Raw genomic sequence first — 22,990 nt, 5'->3', positions numbered from 1 at the left:
TTGAATAGGGGATCAAACTCTCTAATCAAATGCTAAAGAGGAACATCATATTGATAGCTTATAGATACCCCTAGATCCTGATGGGAAGATGTCTTATTTAGGGGATCCAACTCATCAGTGCAAATGGGAAATTGGATGAGGATCCTTAGAGCTTATCAGGATCACACTAAGTTTCATGCCTATTTTTGTTTCTTTCCTGGCATGAAGTGTATTAGGATTCCTTATGTTAGCAACTGATGTTGAGGAAATATATGATGATGAGTTCTAGTGGTTGAAGCTAAACATGAAATGGAGAAGAGTGTTGAGCAAATGGTTTCTGGTGGTTCAATGAAAGTAGGCTTCAGAATTATCCATGGTCAAGGACCAGTGACTGCCACTAGGGAAGAAGATAAACGTATTAGGGGTGCCTCTTGGAAGCTTATCACATGGTGAAGTAAGTATGAATAGCACGGGTATAGGGGAGCCAGTATCTTGAGTAGCAGAAAGTGAAGTTGAATGGATGTTACACATAACAAGTGAGAATACATGAATGGAAAGCATTACTTAGTGCTAAGTGTGAACAGGAGCAACTACAGATCATGGACTTCTAAAGTGGGCTTCAACCCTTTGGGTGTCCCTGAAAACATCTAGAATTCAGAGGGGCAGCTAGGTAGCACAGTGGATAGAGCTTCTGGTCTGGAGTAAGAAAGATCTGAGTTCAAATTTGGCCTCAGGCTCTTATTAGCTATGTGATCCTGGACAAGTCATTTAACTTTGATTTGCTTCAGTTTCCTCATCTGCAAACTGGAATAATAATAGTGTCCAGCTTCCAGGGAGTTTGTGTGGATAAGACGAGATAATATTTGCAAAGTGCTTAGCATAATATTTGGTCTATAAATGTTATATAAGTATTTATTATTATATTATTATATTATGATTGTCATCATCTCAGAGTAGGTGAAGGGGCTGGTAGAAATCAGCTCATAGCACTGAAACTACAAATCAAAAGAACATTTGTAGCCATCCTAAGGGACCGGTCAGCATTTTCATGGGTGGGGATGACTATAAGTTTCTGGAGAGATTTGAAATTGGTAACAGGATGGGTCTTTGGGGATATGATTGGGGATGTAGACTCTAAACGATCACCCTAGTGCAAATATCAATAATATGGAAATAAGTCTTGAACAATGACACATGTAAAACCCAGTGGAATTGCACATTGGCTATGGGAGAGAGTGGAAGGAGGGGAAGGAAAGAACATGAATCATGTAACCATGGAAAAATTATCTTAATCAATTAAATAATAATTTAAAAAAGAAATTGGTGACAGGGATGCCTTTTGGGTGACTTATCCATGTCTTCACTGTGTCATTTAAAATCACTTGGGATACTTGGAACTACATTTCCCGTGATCCCCAATGGGTTTCCTGTTTTGAATTACGTATTCAAGGTGAGGGACTGTTTTAAAAATAGGGGGAAGTGACTTGGAACTTCCTTTTTAGCTACCTGAGCACGCGGAGAGAGGAAAAGGTAAATGACTGAGGTGAGGTTGGAATAGGTTTCTTACAGGCACGTGGTCAGTTTATCTCTATCAGCATGGCTTTTATTAAAATACTATTCTTCCTTTTGATCTCGGCCCTCATCATTTTTAATCATAACATCACAAAATTCTGGAACAGGGAGTATACCCAATGTGTTTAATCTCTTCCTTCTTTTCTTCTGGAATCTCTAGGATTCCAGTGGAATACTTGGGCTGTCCATCTATCTTTGTATTCCACATCTCTTGGTCAAATAGCAATCCTATTGTATTGTATTTAGTATTATATTATATTTTAGAATACTGGTCTTAAAAAGATTGGTTTTTATAATCAGGAGAAATTTGGGGCAATTAACTATTAACTTAGTTTTTGTGTGATCTATCACATCGCTAACTCATATTGAACTTGTAGTCTACGAGAGCCCCCAGTGGATAAATGATTGTCTAATCATTATCTCACCTATCTTGGACTTATAAATGACATTTACGTGCTGGGGGAAGACCTTGGCAAGTCCCTTCTTATTTTTGAGTCTCGGGTTCTTCATCTGCAGAATAGATTGGGATTAGAGTGGTGAGGAGGGTGCTGAAACTTGATTGCTAAAAGTCCCTTCTAGCTCTGATAAGCTAAGGTTCTGTGAGCCTGAGCCTGATTGATTGATTGGCACATTCCCCACCCCCTCCCTTAACACTGGAGGTGTTTAAAGCACCACTTAGCAACATAAACACTCCCCCCCTCTTCAGTGGCATGTGGTAAGGAATAATAGTAATTTACCATACTTGAACCAAAGTAATTACCTTTCTAGTGTTCCCTGAGTCTGCAATTACAGTATAATTTAGAACTCAAAATTCTCTTAGGCTACTGATGGGAGAGGTGGGCCATGAATCCTCTGTGTGTGTGTTTTCTCACATGTAGAAAAGCAGGATCACACATGGACTGGCTGAACGGCCTTTTCCTTCTTGTCCAGATCAAGGATCGTAGAGCACAAACCATAGTGCCCAGCGTATGGTGGGCATGTAAAAAAAAAAAATGAGGATTGATTGGAGAAATCCAGTTCCATTGGCTTGGTGACTGGGGCTGGTGGCTTCCCTGGGTATTTGCAGCTTTCCTCAAAGGCCAAATGTGCCTGCATCCAAGATGTCTCTTTTCATTTCTCACTAATTTCTAGATCTCGCTGGGGAGAAAAAAAAAAAAAAAGAAAATAACAACAATGACCCCCAACAGCAACATGGCTCAGATCCTTTGGGCTCGAAGACATCATCAGTTACAAGGGGGTGGTGGGTGGTGGGTTGGGCATGGGGTGGTTGTAGAATGTCTATTTCTTGCTTATAAATAAATGGTGATTTGTTAAAAAGCATCATTACACACAGTATTCAGCCAGTTCCCCCAGCATTCGATTATTTTAAATAAATGGCCTAGAAATGGAACAAGTTCCTTCTAATTTACAGATGATGGGAAACATTTTTCAAAAGGGGGGGTGGAGAAAAAAAGGAGAAAGGGTAAAATTTGTTCTTAACTACGTCTCATTAATGCGAGTCTGCTCAATGACCTGCAGAGATTAACGAATTAGTGAATTGGAGGAATTATCAGAAAGAAAAATCTGTATAATTTTAGTTTCAATTTAAAAATCTGCTAAACAGTCTAGTGGCTTGGGGAGAGGATATTACTTTTTAATATGAGCTTCCGCCAACGCAGGGGCCGTGACAGTGTTCCTGAGGGGGGAGGTGGCCCCAGAGTGTATGTTTAAATTCTTAGGCTTGGTGGGGATGGGATATCCTCTGGGAAGACTTGGGGGGGAGGAGGTTGAGTTGGCATGGAGAGAGGCCTTCATTTTTTTTTCAATAAAACAACTGAAGACATTTAATTAAGTGACCACTCTGCTAAGTGGAGCAAAACTTAATATACATAAATGCGTTTATGTACCGCCAATGGGGCATAATTAAAAAGCCCCTGCAAATGAGGAGCCAGAGAAAGCTGTTTAAGGGGTGTCTGGAGGAAGACTGCTCTTGCTTTTAGTTACTGGAGGGACTGCAGATAGGGAAGGAGAAACGCCAAAGGGATGGAAGGAGGGCTATCAACGAGAGACAGATTGTGTAGTATAAAGACAACTGGATCTATGATCAAAGGTCTTGAGTTCAAATCCTACCCCAGATACTTATTACTTATATCACTTATTCCTCCGGACATCAAGTTCCTTATTTGAAAAACGAGTCATATTGGACTACTGGGGAAATTTGGGGCACTCTGAGGTCCATTTCAAGCTCTAATTAAACCTTTGATCATATGAACTATTTTGAATTCTTTAATATGATTCTGTTAGGGACCTTTGACCTTAGGAGCTATTTTGAGCTCTTCAGTATTTGAAGAACCCATGATTCTATTAGGGTGGGAATGATCTCCAGTTGTCCATCTGACATAGCCTTTCTGAGCTGCTATATCTGGTGGGGGGGGGGAATGGTGATTGTGAACCCTATTTTGTATTTGCATCTCCAGTCCTTTGCACTTTTATAAATGTTCATTAGTTTATTCATAAAAGACTCTCAACACATATCTGTAGTTATAAGCTGAGTCTGTCAGATAGGAGAGAACCAATATGGCGCAATGGAAAGGATGTAGGATCTGTCGTTAGGAGATGTAGGTTCTAGTCCCATATCTGCTACTAAATCCCTGGGTTCCCAGACCAGATGTGTTACCTCCTACCTGTGTGACTTCAGGGAAGTTTCTTCTCCTTTCCTGTGGTTCATTTTTCTCCTCTGTGAAATAAGGAAGTTGGATTGAATTTTCTCTAAAGCCTCTTCCAACTCTGAATCCTATGATCTTACTCCAATATGTAAACTCTACCATTCCATTTCATCCAGCCAATGTTTATCACGAGCCTGTGGTGTGCAGAGTACTGGGCTGGGCTCTAAGGGAGATTCAAAATTTAATTTCAGTGGCTTATCTGTCTTAAGGTACTCACATCCTAGAAGGAGGCTAAAATGTACACAGAGGTAAGTATAATACACAATATTACATGATTGGTACATTGGAGGGTTGCAAAAAAAAACCAAAACACCCTGTGAGGGCTCAAGGGAGGAATCATTAATAAGGAGGGCAATAGGCAAGGTTTCATAGGAAAGTGATATCAAATTAGACTTAGGTAGGAAAAAATATGGTAGGATTTCAACATGGCAGGATAGCTAAGTGGTGCAGTGGAGAGAGTGCTGGGCCTAGAGTCAGACACTTCCTAGCTGTGTGACTCTGGGCAAGTCACTTAATCCCCATTACCTACCCATTCCCACTCCTTTGCCTTGGACCCAAAACAAAGTATTGATTCTGAGATAGAACGTAAGGGTTTAAACAACAAACAAAACCTCCTTGCAATTTGGAATATGGAGTGTGTTGAAGGGAACATTGTGAAATAAATTAGAAAAGTTAGGTATAAAACAGATTGGAGAAAGATTTAGATATCAGATAGCTTTGAGGCAAATGGGAGCCACTGAAGGCTTTAGAGCAGAGAAATGACCATTCTTCTATATTAGAAGGAGCAGCTAGATGGCACAGTAGATAGAGTACTGGACCTGGAGTCATCTCCCTAAATTTCAAATCTGGCCCCACATACTTACTAGCTATGTGACCCTGAGCAAGTCACTTAACACTGTATGCCTCCATTTCCTCATCTATAAAATGAATTGGAGAAGAAAATGGCAAACCACTCCAGTATCTCTGCCAAGATCTCAAATGGGGTCAAAGAAGAGTTGGGCACAATTGAAAATGACTGAACACACACACATGTCTTATGAAGTATCTCTGTGGGGGACAGTTAAGGGAAGAAAAAAATGTCGGTAAAGCAAAGAAGAGACAGTTGGAATAATTCAGTTGAGAAAAGATGAAGACCTCAACTAGGGTAGCAAGCTGAGAGTGGAGAGGAGTCTAATGTGTGAGAGAGAAATCAACCACACCTGGGAACTAATTGGATAATTGAGGAAGAGGGAGGAACCAAGAATGTCTCTGAATTTACACGCCTAGGAGTCTTCTCAGTAGAAATGGAGAAGTTTGGGAGGAATTGAGAATCTTGAAGGTTTTATAACTGTGAGTGATGACAAGATCTAAGATGTGACAAAGGTGTCTGAAGTGGAATGAAGAAGTATATCATTTCTATGGAGGAGATTAATGAACAAGGAGACCCAAGAACATCAATGTCTGTATTGGAGTTCCCAAATGGAGTGGAGGGATTAGGTCATCAAAGAAGAGCTTGATACTGAACTTCTGAAGAAAGGAGGGCAACTGAGGTCTAAGCCAGTAGGTGGCATTGACAAGACTGTATACTGGGAGATGTACACAGACTGAAGCTTAAAAGAGAAAAGGTTACTTAGAAGTAGCAATAAAGAGGACAGAGTATATTTATTTTTCTTCCTGGTCATGGAAGGTGGCATGAGAAAAGGAGCACCTGGTACTGGGGAGGGTGACTAGGGAGACAGATTTTTCAAAAGGTGGTAGGTTCCCATGAGTGTCAGAAAACAGAAGGAATATGAGATGAAGGAATCTAGGATGAAGGGGAATTTATTGACTTAATTTGTGACCCAGAACTGAAGTTCTTGGTTTATATAAAAAAGTTCAATCTTACAGGCTTTTCACATGCATCTCTCTTCATTTCCTTCTTCAATCTAGGGTTTTGTCTGGGAACATAAGAAATCCTTCTTTCCAGCCCTTTTTGTTTTGGATATCACTTAGAGTTTCCCTTTGGAACATCAAAATATAATCATATCTAGGTTTCTAGGGGAAAGAAAGAGAAGTTTTCAGCTCCTATGTGAACACTTAGGCTAACAATACATTGAATACTGGTAGGTCTTCATTTAATCTAAGGAAAAAATGCAAAAGAGAAAAGACTCAACTGAGACCAAGAATAACTTTTCTTCTCCCTTTTGAGGTTTTTACCCTTCTCAGGGACCCACAGAGTCCTCCAAATGCATAAATCTACTCTAGGGTAGAGAGTCAACCTCACTTTGTCTGAGGAGATCCACTTCTAAACTTTTAATATTTCCCTAGTTGATGACCCTATGAAAGAGGAAGAGCTCAGAGTTTCTAGAGAAGTTGAATCACCTTTCCTTCTAGTGATTCATATCCAATGAGAGACCCATCCTTGTAGACTGGGGTTTTTTTTCTTGGTTATGAATCTTTTGGAAAAGGGGAAGAATTTGAGGTTTTTAGAGAGGTGCCTCACTTTCTACCCATATGATCTCTATAATTAACAGCTAATGAATGAAAAGCTCCAGACACCTGTTTGCCTCATCCATCCAGGAACTTGATCTTGTAGTTAACTCTTTTCTCCAGGATGTTTGGTGTGGAGAGTTGGTGTCATCTAGGAAGTTCTAGGGCCTCCTATATATTTTCTTTGTGGTGTTGGATGTTGGGATCATGTTGACCTCTTTCAAGTTCTTTTGGGAAACTTAGGGCTATGCCAAAGATGCATTTCACTAGCAACCAGGCTTACATTTACTTTGAAGGGGATCATCTTTGCGCAAAAGGTTAGCTTTGGTCTCAAAGACTACATACAGGTTTACTATGGGTAGAATGAAGTAATTTGTAGAAGAAGGAAGGAGGTGGTGGGGAAAAGCCATATTCTTCAGTGGGAAGGCAATCTTTCATCCCCATTTAGGTGAATGTCTGGAAAGAAAGACCAAATAGTTGTAGGATTAGAACAGATGAAGGACAGAAGAGAGCATCCTAGACCTTGGAATTAAATATCATAGCACCTACAGTCTAAGGAGTCCAGATGGAGATGCCTGTGAGTATAATCACTCTTTCAAATCACATGTCATGGGATGCTAACCCTGGTTTCTTACTCCTGAGTTCTTGGACCTGACGTAGGCTAGCATGGCGGAGAGGCAATGCAGAGAATATGCTCCAGACCTAAAGCTGGCCAATGACTGTGACATTAATAATTTTTCCCATATTGCACTCTTTCTGTCTCCTACACTCTTCTGAGAAGAATCTATTCAAGTTATACAATCACAATATATCACAATATATAGAAGAATATTCAGAGGTTCTCCAGTCAACCTCTGATATTAGCAGGAATCTCAATAATATCTCCACTCCTTTCCCTGAAATGTGACCTATAGTATACTGACCCTCATTACTTTATGTGTCAGCCCATTCTACTTTTAGACCACTCTCAATGTGGCAAAGTTCCTCCCTTGGCTCTTCATGCCACCCTAGAGAACGAGAGATTTCTTTTGGACTCTAGAAAGACCTGGTTGTCCTCATCTTGCTTCAGGGCATCATGCCATTTCCCTAACTTGAGTTCCATTTTCTTTGGAATCCAAATGCTATGGAAGAATCCTTCCCAGATCAATAAGGATCAAGTTCCAAGAACCTGGGGGCTCACCTTCCTAGAAAAACCAGAAGCTGGGTCAGCCAGGATTTGGAAGGCTGGGCTCTGAGCTATACTAACACAGGGAGGTCCCTTCTCCTCTTTGGGACTCTTCTATAAAATAGTGATACTAAGTTTTGATACTTATCTTACAGGTGGAAGTATTCTGTAAAGCTTAAAGCATTGTTATTGTTATTAAGGCAGCACTATTCTTCCCATTTTATAGAAGAGAATGCTGAGGCTCAAAGAGATCAAGTGATTTATCTAAGGCCATAAGATAATAGATGGTAAAGTCATTCATTATTCCACATTGCTTCCAAAGGACTTCTTTTCTTCATGTAGCTTGTTTGATTCCTGGGTACTGCTACAAAGGATTGACAGCATGCTCCTTCCCTTTTTGAATCACACTCTTCTTAACTGATGAACCCAAAGCCAATTAAAATGAATAGAATTGTAGATCTAGGGCATGGGGTTCAACAAATCCTGGTGGCCAGGCTGTAAGTGGAGGAGGGACTAAAGGAAGAATCTAAAGTTGGCTTTGCCCGGAACCTAAACACCAATAGCAGTGTTGCCACAGCCCATCTACAATTAATTAATTATAGAGTCTCAAGACCCCCTCCCCCCTCCCCAGAGTCCAGAGCCTGCCAGTTATTGTTCCCCATTTCTTCTGAGAGATCTGAACTCCACACCCAATCTTGGGAAATCAAAGTACTTCTTGGAGATATTTATTAGCGGCCAAATTATAAAAACACATAGCAAACCTTTAGTTTGAATTACAAGTGTTAATATATGCAGAGCCCAATGAATAGCGAGGCCTTCTGCCTCTCTTGTATCTTAAATTTTTCATTACAAATTTCCAGGGCTTCAAAGAGGCATCTCACAGTCGGCACCCTTTCTTCTCTCTTGCAGGACAAAGAGCTGTCAAGAGTGGTTCCTGGGTTTGTTAGTATTTCTCTCTCTTTGCTCTCATCTAAATGTCAAACAACTTAGCTTAAATAAAGCTTCGCATTCTTCCTCTCAACAGAAACACCCACCGCAGCCCGCACCGACAGAGGCCCTAATGAATGTTTTTCATTGATTTGCTTTTACTGGGGTGTGTTTTATGAAAAAAATATGAATCCAGAAGGCAGCCTCATTAAAATCATTAGCAGCTCAGCTTTAGCTGCAAACAGCTCATTCTTGTGGTGTAGAGCTTGAGCTTAGAAGCCCCAACCTGCACACATAGATACATGTAAATACATATATTCCTACATGCGTGCAGACTCAAGGGATGGCAGAGCTGGCTGGGACCTGAAAATAGAGGATATTGGGGGAGGGAAGTACCTCAAAGGATCAGAGATTTAGAGCTGGAAGGGACCTTAGAGGTCATCGAGTCCAGCCCCCTCCCTCTGCAGATGGAAAGGAGGCTGAAAAAGATTTGCTCAGCATCATACAACTAGTATGCCTTGGTCTGAGGTGGGAGGGCTCCTCGATTCCAAGCCCAGGGCTACCTGGCTACCTTAGACGAGAATATTTAGAATGTTAGAGGGGCTTTAGAACATGGAAGGTTGGAGTTGGAAGGATATTCGGGGATTGGATTTGGGTGCCTCTTTGAGGTGGTCTAAAATCTTTCCAAAGGAGACTGAAAGGCATCAACATGACCCCAATATCCAATGCTGCAAAGAAAATGTGTGGGATGCCTTGCAGGGGTGGTGAACCTTTGAGAGACCTTAGAGACCAAGTTGCCCAAACTGTACCCTCTTGCTGAATATGAGCCCACTGCCCCTACCTTACCCCAGATAGGGCAGGAGGAAGCGCTCCCATTGGACTGCTGCTGGGTAGAAGAGTGGGTGATCTGAGAAATGTCCTCAGGCATGTGTGGAGAGGGGAAGGGAGCAGCCTCCTCCAGCATGTGTGCCATAGGTTCGCCAACATGGCCCTAGAGCTTCAGTTCCCAGAGGACAACCCAGTCTTTGCACCAAACTTTCTGGAGAATCTTACAATATATAGTTCTTGGATCAATGAGGGGACACACTTCTTACCTGACAGATGAGGAAATTGAGGTTTAGAGGAGAAGATTTGTCAAAAGTTAAATAGAAGATGGAATGTTAGAACTGGGAGCCTTTGAACATAGAAGGTCATTACATTATCAGAGCTTAGTGGGACCTCAAATATTAATTAGTTCTAACTTTTTACTGCTATATGAGGAAATTGGGGTCCCCAGGGAAGGTGATATATTGGAGCTGGGAGGGGCCATCCCAGTGCCTAGATTGGGACAAACCAGACCAGGTTAGAAATGCAATAAGTCAAGACTCCTTTGCCAGTCAGTATTGGGATCACATCCATGAGTGGCTGTTTAAATTTTAGCCAGATAAGGACACCTAGTCACAAAAATCAAAACCACTAATCTACAAACAAAAAACTACCCTAAGACAACTGAAATTCATCCCTCCAAGTGAAACAAAATAGGAAAAAAAGAAGAAAAAAGATAGCTTACTGCTTAAAGAGATATAGTACATGTGGAATGAAGGTAAGGTTGGGTTAGACAACTGCTAATATCAATGGCGATTCTGAGATTCCTATTCCAATATCTCTCAGAGAGAAGGCTAGTACCTATCTCCCAGATATCTCTCAGAGAGAAGTCTAGTACCTATCTCCCAGAGGCATAAATTGGATTATTGGTTTCTTCTCTGGTTATAGATAGGAAGTCCTGCTGTGAGCCAGTGCCAGAAATCCTGATCACAGTAGGTTACATGAAAGTCACATAATGGAGAAAGAAGGAGTAAGTCTCTTGTCTTCCCCTCACCCCAACTGCTAGTGCTATATCCTCTGAGTCCTGTGGATAATCCCACTGGTGGGTCTAAATAACTCTATGAAGCCGAGGTGGTGGTAAACCCAAAACTTATCATCAACCATGGGTAGGATTCCCATGACTGTTGGAATAGTGCCTGCCTAGCGGTGAATCATCAGACACCTTCCTTGCTAACAATCCTGCTCTGGGGCATTGAGTGCCCTCAGCTGTGTCCACCAACACAGTCTTCACCTACAAGTGAACAAACAATATATTTTTGTTTTACACAGTGGAAAACTTCCAGGCTGGTGATAAGGCAACAGAATGAAATGGATGTGAATTTTGTATTGAGTTTACAGGTCAATGAATTCCTTTGGAGGGAGAAGCAATGGGCTACAATTGAGAGGCCACTGGACTTGAAAGTAGTAAGACCTTGGTTGGAATCCCATCTTAGACACTTTCTAGCTGAGTGATTTGGGGCAGGTCACCAAATCTCTCTTTTATTCATTTTCCTCATCTGGAACATCAGTGGGATTGACTTGTGACCTCTGAATCCATTTCAGTTCTAAATCTATGATCTTCTCTTTTACATCTATCATTTCATTGCTTATCGAATTAGTTCCCTCTAAAGGTCCTATTTGCCAATATAATCCATCTAATCCATCAAGCATCCATTAGGCACCCAGTATGTGCAAGAAAGAATGCTAGATATTAGAGTTTCAAAGAAATAACAACAACAAAAGGATCTTTTTCCCCCTCAATGAAAATATAAAAAAGAACATTCACTGATGTTGAGGAACTTATTTGTTTGCTACATTAAAAGTAATTAGTTAAGGGGAAGCTAGGTGGCTCAGTGGATAAAGCAACAGGCTTAGAGATGGAAAGAGCTGGGTTCAAATCTGACTTTAGGCAATTCCTAGCTGTGTGAGGATGGTCAAGTCACTCCCCATTGCCTAGCCCTTACTGCTCTTCAGTCTTGAAACCAATACACAATATTGATTCCAAAACTAAAGGTAAGGATTAAAAAAAACACAAACAGGATTGGCTATATTTCTTTGTACTTACATTTCCTTTCAATACTTTCTTATTATCTCTTGTCAGTGCTTGGCATTTCAGTTAAAGTCACCTGTGGACCTGTAGATTATCCTGTACACCCTAAGTTTAGCACAGTACCTGACGCAAATTAGGTGTTTAATAAATTTTTATTGATTGTTTTTATTGATGGTTCTCCATTTTGTTTCTAAAAATGTTAAATTTGAATGGTCTTGTGGAACACATTATCTTTGGAAATGTCTAGAGAAATATATATCTCTCTCTCCATCTGGAGGATGTCTCATTTTAAAGAAAGATGCCTCCCTTAAAAAATCAGACTTCAAAGTCCTTTGAAATGGCCATAAATAAGTATCTATACCAATGTAGGGAGCATTAACAGGGATCTCCCATTGTGAGTTTCGATTCCTTCATCTGTAAAACAGGCATGATATCAAAATTGTAGATTTAGATTTCAAAGATCATCTAATCCAACTCCTTTACAGGTGAGGAAACTGAGGTATACAGATCTCAAGTGACCTATGCCAGCTCAAATAAACAGTGAATGGCAGAACCAGGATACCAATTCAGGTCCTCTGTATCCAAGCCTGTGGTGCTATACTGTGGAAATCATTTGGCAAACTTTTATAGCATCATAGAAATATGAATTGCTTAGATATTGAAATCCTTATGGAGGATCCAGCCCATACGTGAAAGATTTATGTTGATCCACAACCCGCCCTAGCCCTGAAGTCAGACCTGGAGCATCACAGTTCCCATTTATTTTGCTCTGGTCCCCATTAGTGGATGTCAAGAAAAAATCACAGAAAAATAATGTCATAGCAAGGGAAGAAATTCAGACCCGGATATGAGCTATAAATCTACATTAATTTAATACTTAAAGTGTGTTAATGCTTTGTAATATTTTTTCTTTATAGGGAACACAATAGTGAGGTCATATGTAATAAAGATGTTAATCTTGAGCCACCTGCTAGGATTTTCTTTTTGCCTCTTGGGGCCATTGGACATTTATGGCTGAAATATGGTTTGGGTCTCCTTAAAATATTGTTTTATGACAACTTCTATGCAGTGCTATAAAGCACTCACTCCAAGTGATAAACAGCCTGAAGAAGATGTATGTGTTTGGAAAAGGGTAAATCTTTTCCTGTCATGGCTGATCTGACATCAACAATACTTAACTCATTACCATCTTGCCCCCATAGGAGAGAGCCATTCTTCTGGGTGGCCAGACATATACCTGGTGATCTGGAGAAAGTAGGGGTTGAATTGTCTAGTCTTGCAGGCCAGGAGATTTAAGGGACCATATCCGAAAGGAAATAGCTCTTCTTAAAGTTGACATTATTGATTGTTTCTCAGTAGGTAGCTGTGTTGGAAGAATCATTAGAGCATCGTGGGTGAATACTTAGTTCAGGGGAAGATGTCAATCACTCTACACACGGGTCATTGTGTGAGTTTTTTACATAAACAGAAAAATTTAATACAGTTGAATTCATCCATTAGGCTTTCAAACTCCCTCTTCTCCCTTCTGACATGTTTTTGATGGGTAACATCTTTTATTAAATAATGGAAGTATATCTTCCTTCACTGGTTCAAATAGTTCTGATATAACCCTGCCTCAACTTCTTCAATAATCATAGTTTAGTTTGAGCCCCAATCTTTTCTCTCCTAGGTCACCTTCTGAGAGGACTCCATACCTTTATTCTGTCCACTCTTCAATCTACTCTTCATGCCATTAATCAAATAATTTCCCTACTTCATTTTTTAGATAATGACCCTTCTGTATTCTACTCTTTAGTTGTCTATTTCATAAAATATACTGTCCCTAGCATTTAAGGTCATACTCTGCACTCCCCCTTCTCCCAATTAAACTAAATGTTTAATTTTATCGTATGTGGGGTCCCCCTGAATGAAAATTGATTCTTCCTTGGCTGAAGGTTGGAGGTTGGAGGCTCTTGTAGGTGAGCCACTCATCCTTTGAAGCTTAAGAAATACAACTGAAAATGCCCAATTAGAAACTGTTTCTTAATTTCATGGTCAGCCATAGTCAAAAGAGGTGGCCACCCATATATTATTTTCAGAGAAGGCAATACTGCCAGCTACTCCAAAAATATTTTCTTCTGTCTCTGGTTAATAAGTCATTAACTTAAGAGAGATTGTCACCTGAAACTGTACATTTAGTTTCTAACACAACTATTTGTCACATTGCTCTTTAAGTCTTTGTCTTCTTAAAGATTTCCTCATCCTCATTCACTTATATTTTTCATTTGAACAAAAGGACAAAGAACTGTTTAATATGACTTGGGGACCGTAAGCAGACCAAAATGATCCATGGGGCCAGGGTCTTATCTCCTTCAGGACCTTAATCATTTAATCATTATTTCTTTCATCTTCAACCATTCCCTCTTTTCTCTCTAACTACAAATATTCTGAGATTTCTCCTACCCTAAAATTCTTCCTCAATATTTTCATGTGTTCATACCAAGCTTTCTCTTTTTTCTAGTTACCTACCAAAATTTTGGAAAATGCTGTTTAATGTTTGCTTCTTGTATCAACTCCTTCTCAGCATCCCCAAAACCTGAGATTTCCATCTGAAATTATTCTCTCCAAGGTCATTAAGCATCTTCTTCCTGGTAAGTCCAAGAACACCCTTTTCCAATCCCCACTCCAGTTCTAACTATCCTTAACCTTAGCAGCTTACACTCAACTGCTCTCCATGTCTTTGCACTGACTGTCTCCCAAGCCTGAAATGTTTTGCCTCCTTTTAGTTTCCTGGCTTCCTTCAAGATGCAGCTGCTTTCTTCAGGAGACTTTTTCTACCCTCTCCAGATTACCTGCCTGATCTCTGTCTGGACCTTGCAAATACATAATTATTTTCATGTTATCTCTCAAGTTAAAACATATGCTCCTTGAGAGCAGGGACTGTGGAGTTTTCTGTGTCCACCCCATCTTCTGCCCCCCCCCCCCGCCAAAATTGCTTGACTATTTTTGATTGTTATCATTGTTGCATTTTTGTATCTCTAGCAGTTAGCACTATGCCTCTCACATAATAAGGCCTTAAATATTTGTTGATGAACTGACTATAGATTATTTTTTCTAATTTATTAAATTTTTAAACATTCATTTAAAAAATTTTTGAGTTCCAAATTCTCTCATTCCCTCTTGCCTCTCCCCACCCATTGAGAAGATAAGAAATGCAATATCAATTATGCATGTGAAATAACGAAAAACATATTTTCATATTAGCCATATTGCAGAAAAGAAATGCAAGAAAAACAAAGTGAGAATATTATGCTTCAATTTGCACTTAGACTCCATCAGTTCTTTCACTAGAGGTGGATAACAGTTTTCATCACGAGTCCTTCAGAATTCTCTTGGATCATGATATTGATCAGAATTACAAAGACATATCACAGCTGATCATTATACAATATTGTTGCATCTGTGTACAGAGTTCTTTTGGTTCTGCTCACTTCACATTGCATCAGCTCAAATAAGTTTTCCTGAATTTTTCTGAAATTATCCTGCTTGTCAGGTCTCAGAGCACAATAGTATTCTACCACAATCATCTATCTATCTATCTCGATCTATCTATCTATCTATCTATCTATCTATCTATCTATCTATCTATCTATCTATCTATCTATATATATCACANTATCTATCTATCTATCTATCTATCTATCTATCTATCTATCTATCTATACATATATATCACAACTTGTTCAGCCACTCTCCAGTTGATGGGCATCTCATTAATTTTCAATTCTTTTCACCCCCCCCAAAAGAGATGATATAAATATTTTCCTAGATATAGGTCCTTTCCTTTTTCTTTGTTCTATTTGAGATAGAGATATAGTAGTGGTATTTCTGGGTCAAAAGTTTTGACCCAGTTTTTGACCCAAAAGCACAGTTTTATAGCCCTTGGGGCATAGTTCCAAATTGTTCTCCAGAATGGCTGGATCAGTTCATAACTCCACCAACAATGTCTCCACTAACAATGAGGGTCCCTATTCTTCCACATCCCCTCCGACATTTATAATTTTCATTTTCCATCATATTAATCAATCTGATAGGTATGAAGTAGTACCTCAGAGTTGTTTTAATTTGCTTTTCTCTAATAAATAGTAATTTAGAGCATTTTATAGGAATATACATAGCTTTGATTTCTTCTTCTGAAAACTACCTGTTCATATCTTTGGATCATTTATCAATTGGGGAATGACACATTCTTATAAATTTAACTTGGTTCCCTATCAGAGAAACTTGTATAAGATCCTCCCCCAACCCTGACCAGTTTCCTGCTTTTCTTCTAATTTTGCCTTCATTGGTTTTGATTGTTCAACTCCTTTTTAATTCAATGTAATGAAAATTATAAATTTTATTTTCTGTGATTCTCAGTGTCTCTTGTTTAATTATAAATCCCTCACTTATCCATAGATCTAAAAGGCAAACTTTTCCATGCTTCCCTAATTTGCTTATAATATCACATTTTATGTGCAAATTTTGTACCTATTTTTACCTTATCTTGGTATTCAGTGTGGAATTCTTATTTCTACCCAGTTTCTGTCAAACTATTTTCCAGTTTTCCAAGCAATTTTTGTCAAATAGTTAATTCTTGTCCCAAAAGCTTGAACTTTTAGTTTTATTGAACACTATATCACTATGGTAATTTACTACTGTATAGTAAATACCTAATCTATACTAGTCATCCACCACTATGTTTATTAGCCACTAACATATTCTTTTCATGCTTATTACTTTTTCATACAATTAAAGATCTTGTACTGCTAGGTCACCTTCCTTCACATTTTTTCACTGATTCTTTTGATATTTTTGACCTTTTGTTCTTCCAGATAAATGTTGTTATTAGTTTTTCTAGTTCCACAAAATAATACTTCATAGCTTGATTGATATGGCCCAAATAAGCAAGTTGATTTGGGGAAAATTGTCATTTTTATTATATTGGCTTGACCTACCCATGAGCAATGACTATTCCTCCATTTGTTTAGATCTGACTTTAGTTGTGTGAAAAGTATTTTGTAACTGTGTTCATATATTTCCTGGATTTATCTTCATGATTACATGCCTGAATATTTTCTATTGTCTGTAATTATTTTAAAGGGAATTTCTCTTTCTCTCTCTTTCCGCTGGACTTTGTTCATAGTATATGGAAACACCCATGATTTATTTGGATTTATTTTATATCCTGCACCTTTTATTAATTATTTGAAGTAGTTTTTTAGTTGATTCTCTAAGTGTACTATCATATCATCTGCAAAGGGTGGGAGTTTTTTTTTCCCTTATTGCCTAATCTAATTCCTTCTCTTTATTTTTTCTCATCTTATTGCTCTAACTACTATTTCTAGCATAATAATGAATATTGAATAGTATTTGTGATAATGCATATCCTTGCTTCATCTGAAATCTTATTGGGAAGGTTTCTGACAGCCTCAGTACAAATAATGCTTGCTGATGGTTTTATATAGGTACAACTTATCATTTTAAAGAAAGTTCTAGTATTTTATGCTTTCAAAAGGGAATACCAATTTTTAAAAAATATCAATATTTTTAAAAGCAATGAGTTATATTTTGTCAGATGCTTTTTATCCATCTGTGACATGGTCAATTATGCTGATATTGTTCTTAGTATTGAATCAGTTTGGCATTACTGATATAAATCCCACCTGGTCATACTGTATGATTTTTTTGATATATTAATGTAATCTCTTTGATAGTGTTTTATTTTAAAATTTTGCATCATTATTCATTAAGGAAATTGTTCTATAATTTTCTTTGTTTTTACTCTTCTTGATTTAGGTATCAGCACCAAACAATTTTGTAGGACTTTTTTTTTTTTTTTGCCTGTTTTCCCAAGTAGTTTGTATAGTATTGGAATTAATCATTCTTTAAATGTTTGGTAGAACTCACTTGTGAAATCATCTGTTCCTTGGTAAGGAGCTCATTTATGACTTGTTCAATTTCTTTTTTTTCTAATACAGGGTTATTTAAGTAGTCTCTTCTGTTAATCTGAGTAATTTATATTTTTTGGAAATATTTATATATTTCATTTTGATTGTCACATTTATTGGCATATATTTGGGGAAAGTAATTAATAATTATTATTTTAATTTCTCTTTAATTGGTGGTTTATTTACCCTTTTCATTTTTTAAAACCCTTACCTTCTGTCTTAGAATCAATACAGTGTATTGGTTCCAAGGCAGAAGAGTGGTAAGATCTTGGTAACTGAAGTTAAATGACTTGCCCAGGGTTACACAGCTAGAAAGTGTGTGAGGCCATATTTGAACCCAGGACTACCTGTCTCTAGGAATGGATTTCAATCCACTGAGCCACCCAGGTGCCCTCTATCCTTTTCATTTTTGATACTGGTAATGTGGTTTTGTTATTTCTTTTCTTTAAATAGAATTAACCAATGGTTTATCTCTTTTAATGTTGTTGTTTTTAAAACAGTTCTTAATTTTATTATCTTAATGATTTTTTTAAATTTAAAATTTTATTTTATTAATCTCTCCTTTTTCAGGATTCATATTTTGGTGTTTAAATGGGGCTTTTAAATTTGTTCCTTTTAAATTTTTTTCTCAATTGCATATCTGGTTTATTAATTTACACTTTATTTTATTGATGTAAACATTTAGAAATATAAAATTTCTTCCAAGCATTTTTTTGGCTACATCTCCAAAATTTTGGTATGCTTTCTTATTGATATCATTCTCTTTAATGAAGTTATTGGTTGTTTCTAGGGTTTGTCCTTTGACCTACTCATTCCTTTTAATCTTTTTTCCATAGCCCTTTGTTAAGTATGCTTTTTATTGCATTATGAACTGTAAAGGATACATTTAGGAGTTATGCTTTTCTGCTTTCTAAGGTCTTATGCTCTAATTCATATTCATTTTCTGTGAAAGTGCCATGTAGAGCTGGAAAAAAACGTATACTCTTTATTCCCATTTAATCTTCTCCGGAGGTTTGTCATATCTAATTTTTATAAAGTATATTCATCTTCTTAATATCTTTCTTATTTTTTGTGATTAAATCTGCTATGGTTCTGAAAGAAGAAAGTTTAAATTCTTCCATTGGTGCATTTCTTTTTTCATTTAACTTTTCCTTTTTAGAGTTTGGATGTTATGCCATTTGGTAATATATGTTTAGCACCAATATAATATTTCATTGTCCATGGTATCTTTAAGCAAGATATAGTGTTCCTGTTTATTTCTTTTAATCAAGTCTATTTTTTCTTTTGCTTAGTCTGAGATCATGGTTGGTAACCCCTGCCCTTTTAATTTTTTTAAAATTCTAGCTGAAGTTCTATAGATTCAGCTCTAGCCCCTCATTTTTTTCTATGTATCTTTCACTTCAAGTGGATTTCTTGCAAAGGATTGTTGAATTCTTGTTTTCAATCCATTCTGCTATTCATTTTCATTTTATGGTAAATTCATCTCATTCCCTGTTATGTTTACTAACTGTATTCCCCTTCATCTTCTCTCTCTGTCTCTTTCTCTGTTTCTGTCTCTGTCTCTCTATCTCTCCTTTCTGTTCTCAAAAGTTTGTTTTGTTTCTGACTTCCACCTTCTTTCATCAGCTATCTATTTTGCCAGTCCCACTCTTCTCTTATTCTCTTCCCATCCAATTATCCTGTTAGGTAAGATAAATTTCAATACTCAACTGAATGTGTATGTTATTCCTGCTTTGAATCAATTCCACTGAGAGTGAAATTCAAGTGATTCATTTCATGCTCTTCTCCATTTTCCTTTCCACTATATGTTATTCATTGCATGCTTCTTTTATATGAGATAATTTCCCCCCATTCTTCCTCTCACTTCCCCTTTTCATGGTGTATCCTTTTTTCTCACTCCTTAATTTTTTTGAGATCATTGCATCATAGTCAATTCATATCCATGCTCACTGTCTATGTATACACTCCTTCAAAGCACTTAGGAGTTATAAGTATTATTTTCCCATGTAGAACTATAAAGAGTTTAAACAATAAATACATATGATTTCTATTTAATGTTTACCTTTTTATGCTTCTCTTTGAATGTCAAATTTTCTGTTTACCTCAAGCAGCAGGAATGTTTGAAAGTCCTTTATTTCATTCAATGCCAATTTTTTCTCCTTGAAATATTAAACTCAGTTTTGATGGATAGGTTACTATTCATTGTAACTCTAGATACTTTACCTTCCAGGAATATCATATTCCAATTCCTGCATGCCTTTAACACAGGAACTGCTAAATCATGTGAGAACCTAACTGTATTTTTATTATATTTGAATTCTTTATGACTCCTTGCAATGTTTTCTCTTTTACTTAGAAATTCTGGAATTTGACCATACTATTCTTGGGAGGTTTTATTTTAGGACCTCTTTCAAAAAGGCAATAGATTCTTTCACTTTCAATTTTGATATCTGTTTGGGATATCAGGGTTGTTTTCTTTCAAAATTACTTGAAATACATCCGGGCTCTTTTTTTATCATGGCTTTTAGGTAGTCCAATAATATTAAGCTACATGTTTTTAATCTATTTTCCAGGTTAATTGTTTTCCTGATTAAATATTTTTCATTTTCTTATATTTTTCCATTCCTTTGACAATGTATTTAATGTTTCTTGATGCCTCATGGAGTCATTAACTTTCACTTTATGATTTCTAATTATTAGAGTATTCTTTTCTTCAGTGAGCTTTTGTAGTTTTCCCCCACTCAAATAATTCTGTTTCTTATGGAGTTCTTTTCTGAATTGATTTTTGAACATTTTTTCCTATTTGGTCAATTCTATTTTTTAAGGACATCAGTGGATTTTTGTGCCTCTTTTTCCAAATGACCTATTCATTTTTTTATTTCATTTTTTTTAACATTTAATAATACTTATTTTTTAGAAAAGTTTACATGGTTACATGATTCATGCTCTTACTTTACCCTTCACCCCTCAACTGCCAATGCGCATTTCCACTGATTTTAACATGTGTCATTGATCAAGACCTATTTCCATATTATTGATAGTTACATTGGTATGGTAGTTTCGAGTCTACATCCCCAATCATGTCCACCTCAAGCCATGTGTTCAAGCAGTTCTTTTTTTTCTTCTGTGTTTCCACTCCTGCAGTTGTTCCTCTGAATATGGGTAGTGTTTTTCACCATAAGTCCCTCAGAATTGTCCTGGGTAATTGCATTGCTGCTAGTACAGAAGTCCATTACATTCTATTTTACCACAGTGTATCGGTCTCTGTGTACAATGTTCTTCTGGCTCTGCTCCTTTCACTCTGTATCAATTCCTGGAGGTCTTTCCAGTTGACATGGAATTCCTCCAGTTTATTGTTCCTTTGAGCACAATAGTATTCCATCACCAGCATATACCACAATTTGTTCAGCCATTCCTCAATTGAAGGGCACACCCTCATTTTCCAGTTTTTTTGCCACCACAAAAAGTGCGGCTATAAATATTTTCATACAAGTCTGTTCATCTATGAGCTCTTTGGGGTAAAGACCCAACAATGGTATGGCTGGATCAAAGGGCAGGCAATCCATTATAGCCCTTTGAGCATAGTTCCAAATTGCCTTCCAGAATGGTTGGATCAGTTCACAACTCCACCAGCAATGCATTAATGTCCCAATTTGCCCGCAACCCCTCCAACATTCATTACTCTCCCCTTCTATCATTTTAGCCAATGTGTGAGGTATGAGATGATGCCTCAGAGTTGTTTTGATTTGCATTTCTCTAATTATTAGAGATTTAGAACACTTTCTCATGTTCTTATTGATAGTTTTGATTTCTTTATGTGAAAATTGCCTATTCATGTCTCTTGCCCATTCATCAATTGGGGAATGGCTTGATTTTTAAACAATTGCTTTAACTCCTTGTATATTTGACTAATTAGACCCCTGTCAGAGTTTTTTGTTATAAAGATTTTTTCCCCAATTTGTCATTTCCCTTCTGATTTTGGCTGCATTGTTTTTGTTTGTAGAAAAACTCCTTAGTTTGATATAATCAAAACCATTTAATTTACATTTTGTAATTTTCTCTAACTCTTGCTTGGTTTTAAAATCTTTCCTTTCCCAGAGATCTGACAAGTATACTATTCTGTGTTCACTTAACTTATTTATAGTTTCCCTCTTTATATTCAAGTCATTCACCCATTCTGAATTTATCTTGGTGTAGGGTGTGAGATGTTGATCTAAACCTAATCTCTACCATATTGTTTTCCAAATTTCCCAGCAGTTTTTGTCAAATAGTGGATTCATATCCCAAAAGTTGGGCTCTTTGGGTTTATCATACACTGTCTTGCTGACATCATTAACCCCGAGTCTATTCCACTGATCCTCCCTTCTATCTCTTAGCCAGTGCCATATTGATTTAATGACTGCTGCTTTATAGTATAGTTTGATATCTGGTACTGCTAGGCCCCCTTCCTTCACATTTTTTTTCATTATTTCCTTTGATATTCTTGATCTTTTGTTATTCCAAATGAAATTTGTTGTAGTTTTTCCTAATTCAGTAAAGAAGTTTTTTGGTAATTTGATAGGTATGGCACTAAATAGGTAAATTAATTTGGGTAGGATTTTCATTTTTATTATGTTAGCTCGTCCTACCCATGAACAGTTAATGGCTTTCCAATTGTTGACGTCCAGTTTTATTTGTTTGGAAAGTGTTTTGTAGTTGTTTTCGTATAATAGCTGTGTTTGTTTTGTTAGATTGATTCCCAAGTATTTTATATTGTCTAGGGTGATTTTAAATGGTGTTTCTCTTTCTACCTCTTGCTGTTCTAATGTGTTGGAAATGTATAGAAATGCTGATGATTTATGTGCATTTATTTTGTATCCTGCCACTTTGCTAAAGTTGTTGATTATTTCTACCAGCCTCTTAGTTGATTCTCTAGGATTTTTTAAGTATACCATCATATCATCTGCAAAGAGTGATAGCTTAGTCTCCTCATTGCCTATTTTGATACCTTCTTTTGACTTTGTTTTATATGTTCTTGTTGTCTTGAGAGATCATTGGTTTCTAAATGTTCGATTCTAGCCTTTAAGGACTAGTTTTCGGCTTTAATGTTTTGGTTTTCGGCTCTAATTTTTTGATTTTCCTTTTCTATCTGGTCATTTTTGGTCTTCAGTTATCTTGTCTCACTTTCCAATTGCGAAATTCTGCCTTTTAAACTATTATTTTCTTGCCAGATTTCTTCCATCTTCCTCAGCATTTCATTTTTTTTTACATTTATTAATATTCATTTTTAACATGGTTACATGATTCATGCTCCTCCTTTCCCCTTCAACCCCCCCCCGCACCCCCCCTACCC

The sequence above is a fragment of the Gracilinanus agilis genome, chromosome 6 (assembly GCF_016433145.1).
Source record: "Gracilinanus agilis isolate LMUSP501 chromosome 6, AgileGrace, whole genome shotgun sequence".
NCBI classification, from domain to species: domain Eukaryota; kingdom Metazoa; phylum Chordata; class Mammalia; order Didelphimorphia; family Didelphidae; genus Gracilinanus; species Gracilinanus agilis.
Note: the sequence above shows the minus strand (reverse complement) of the source record.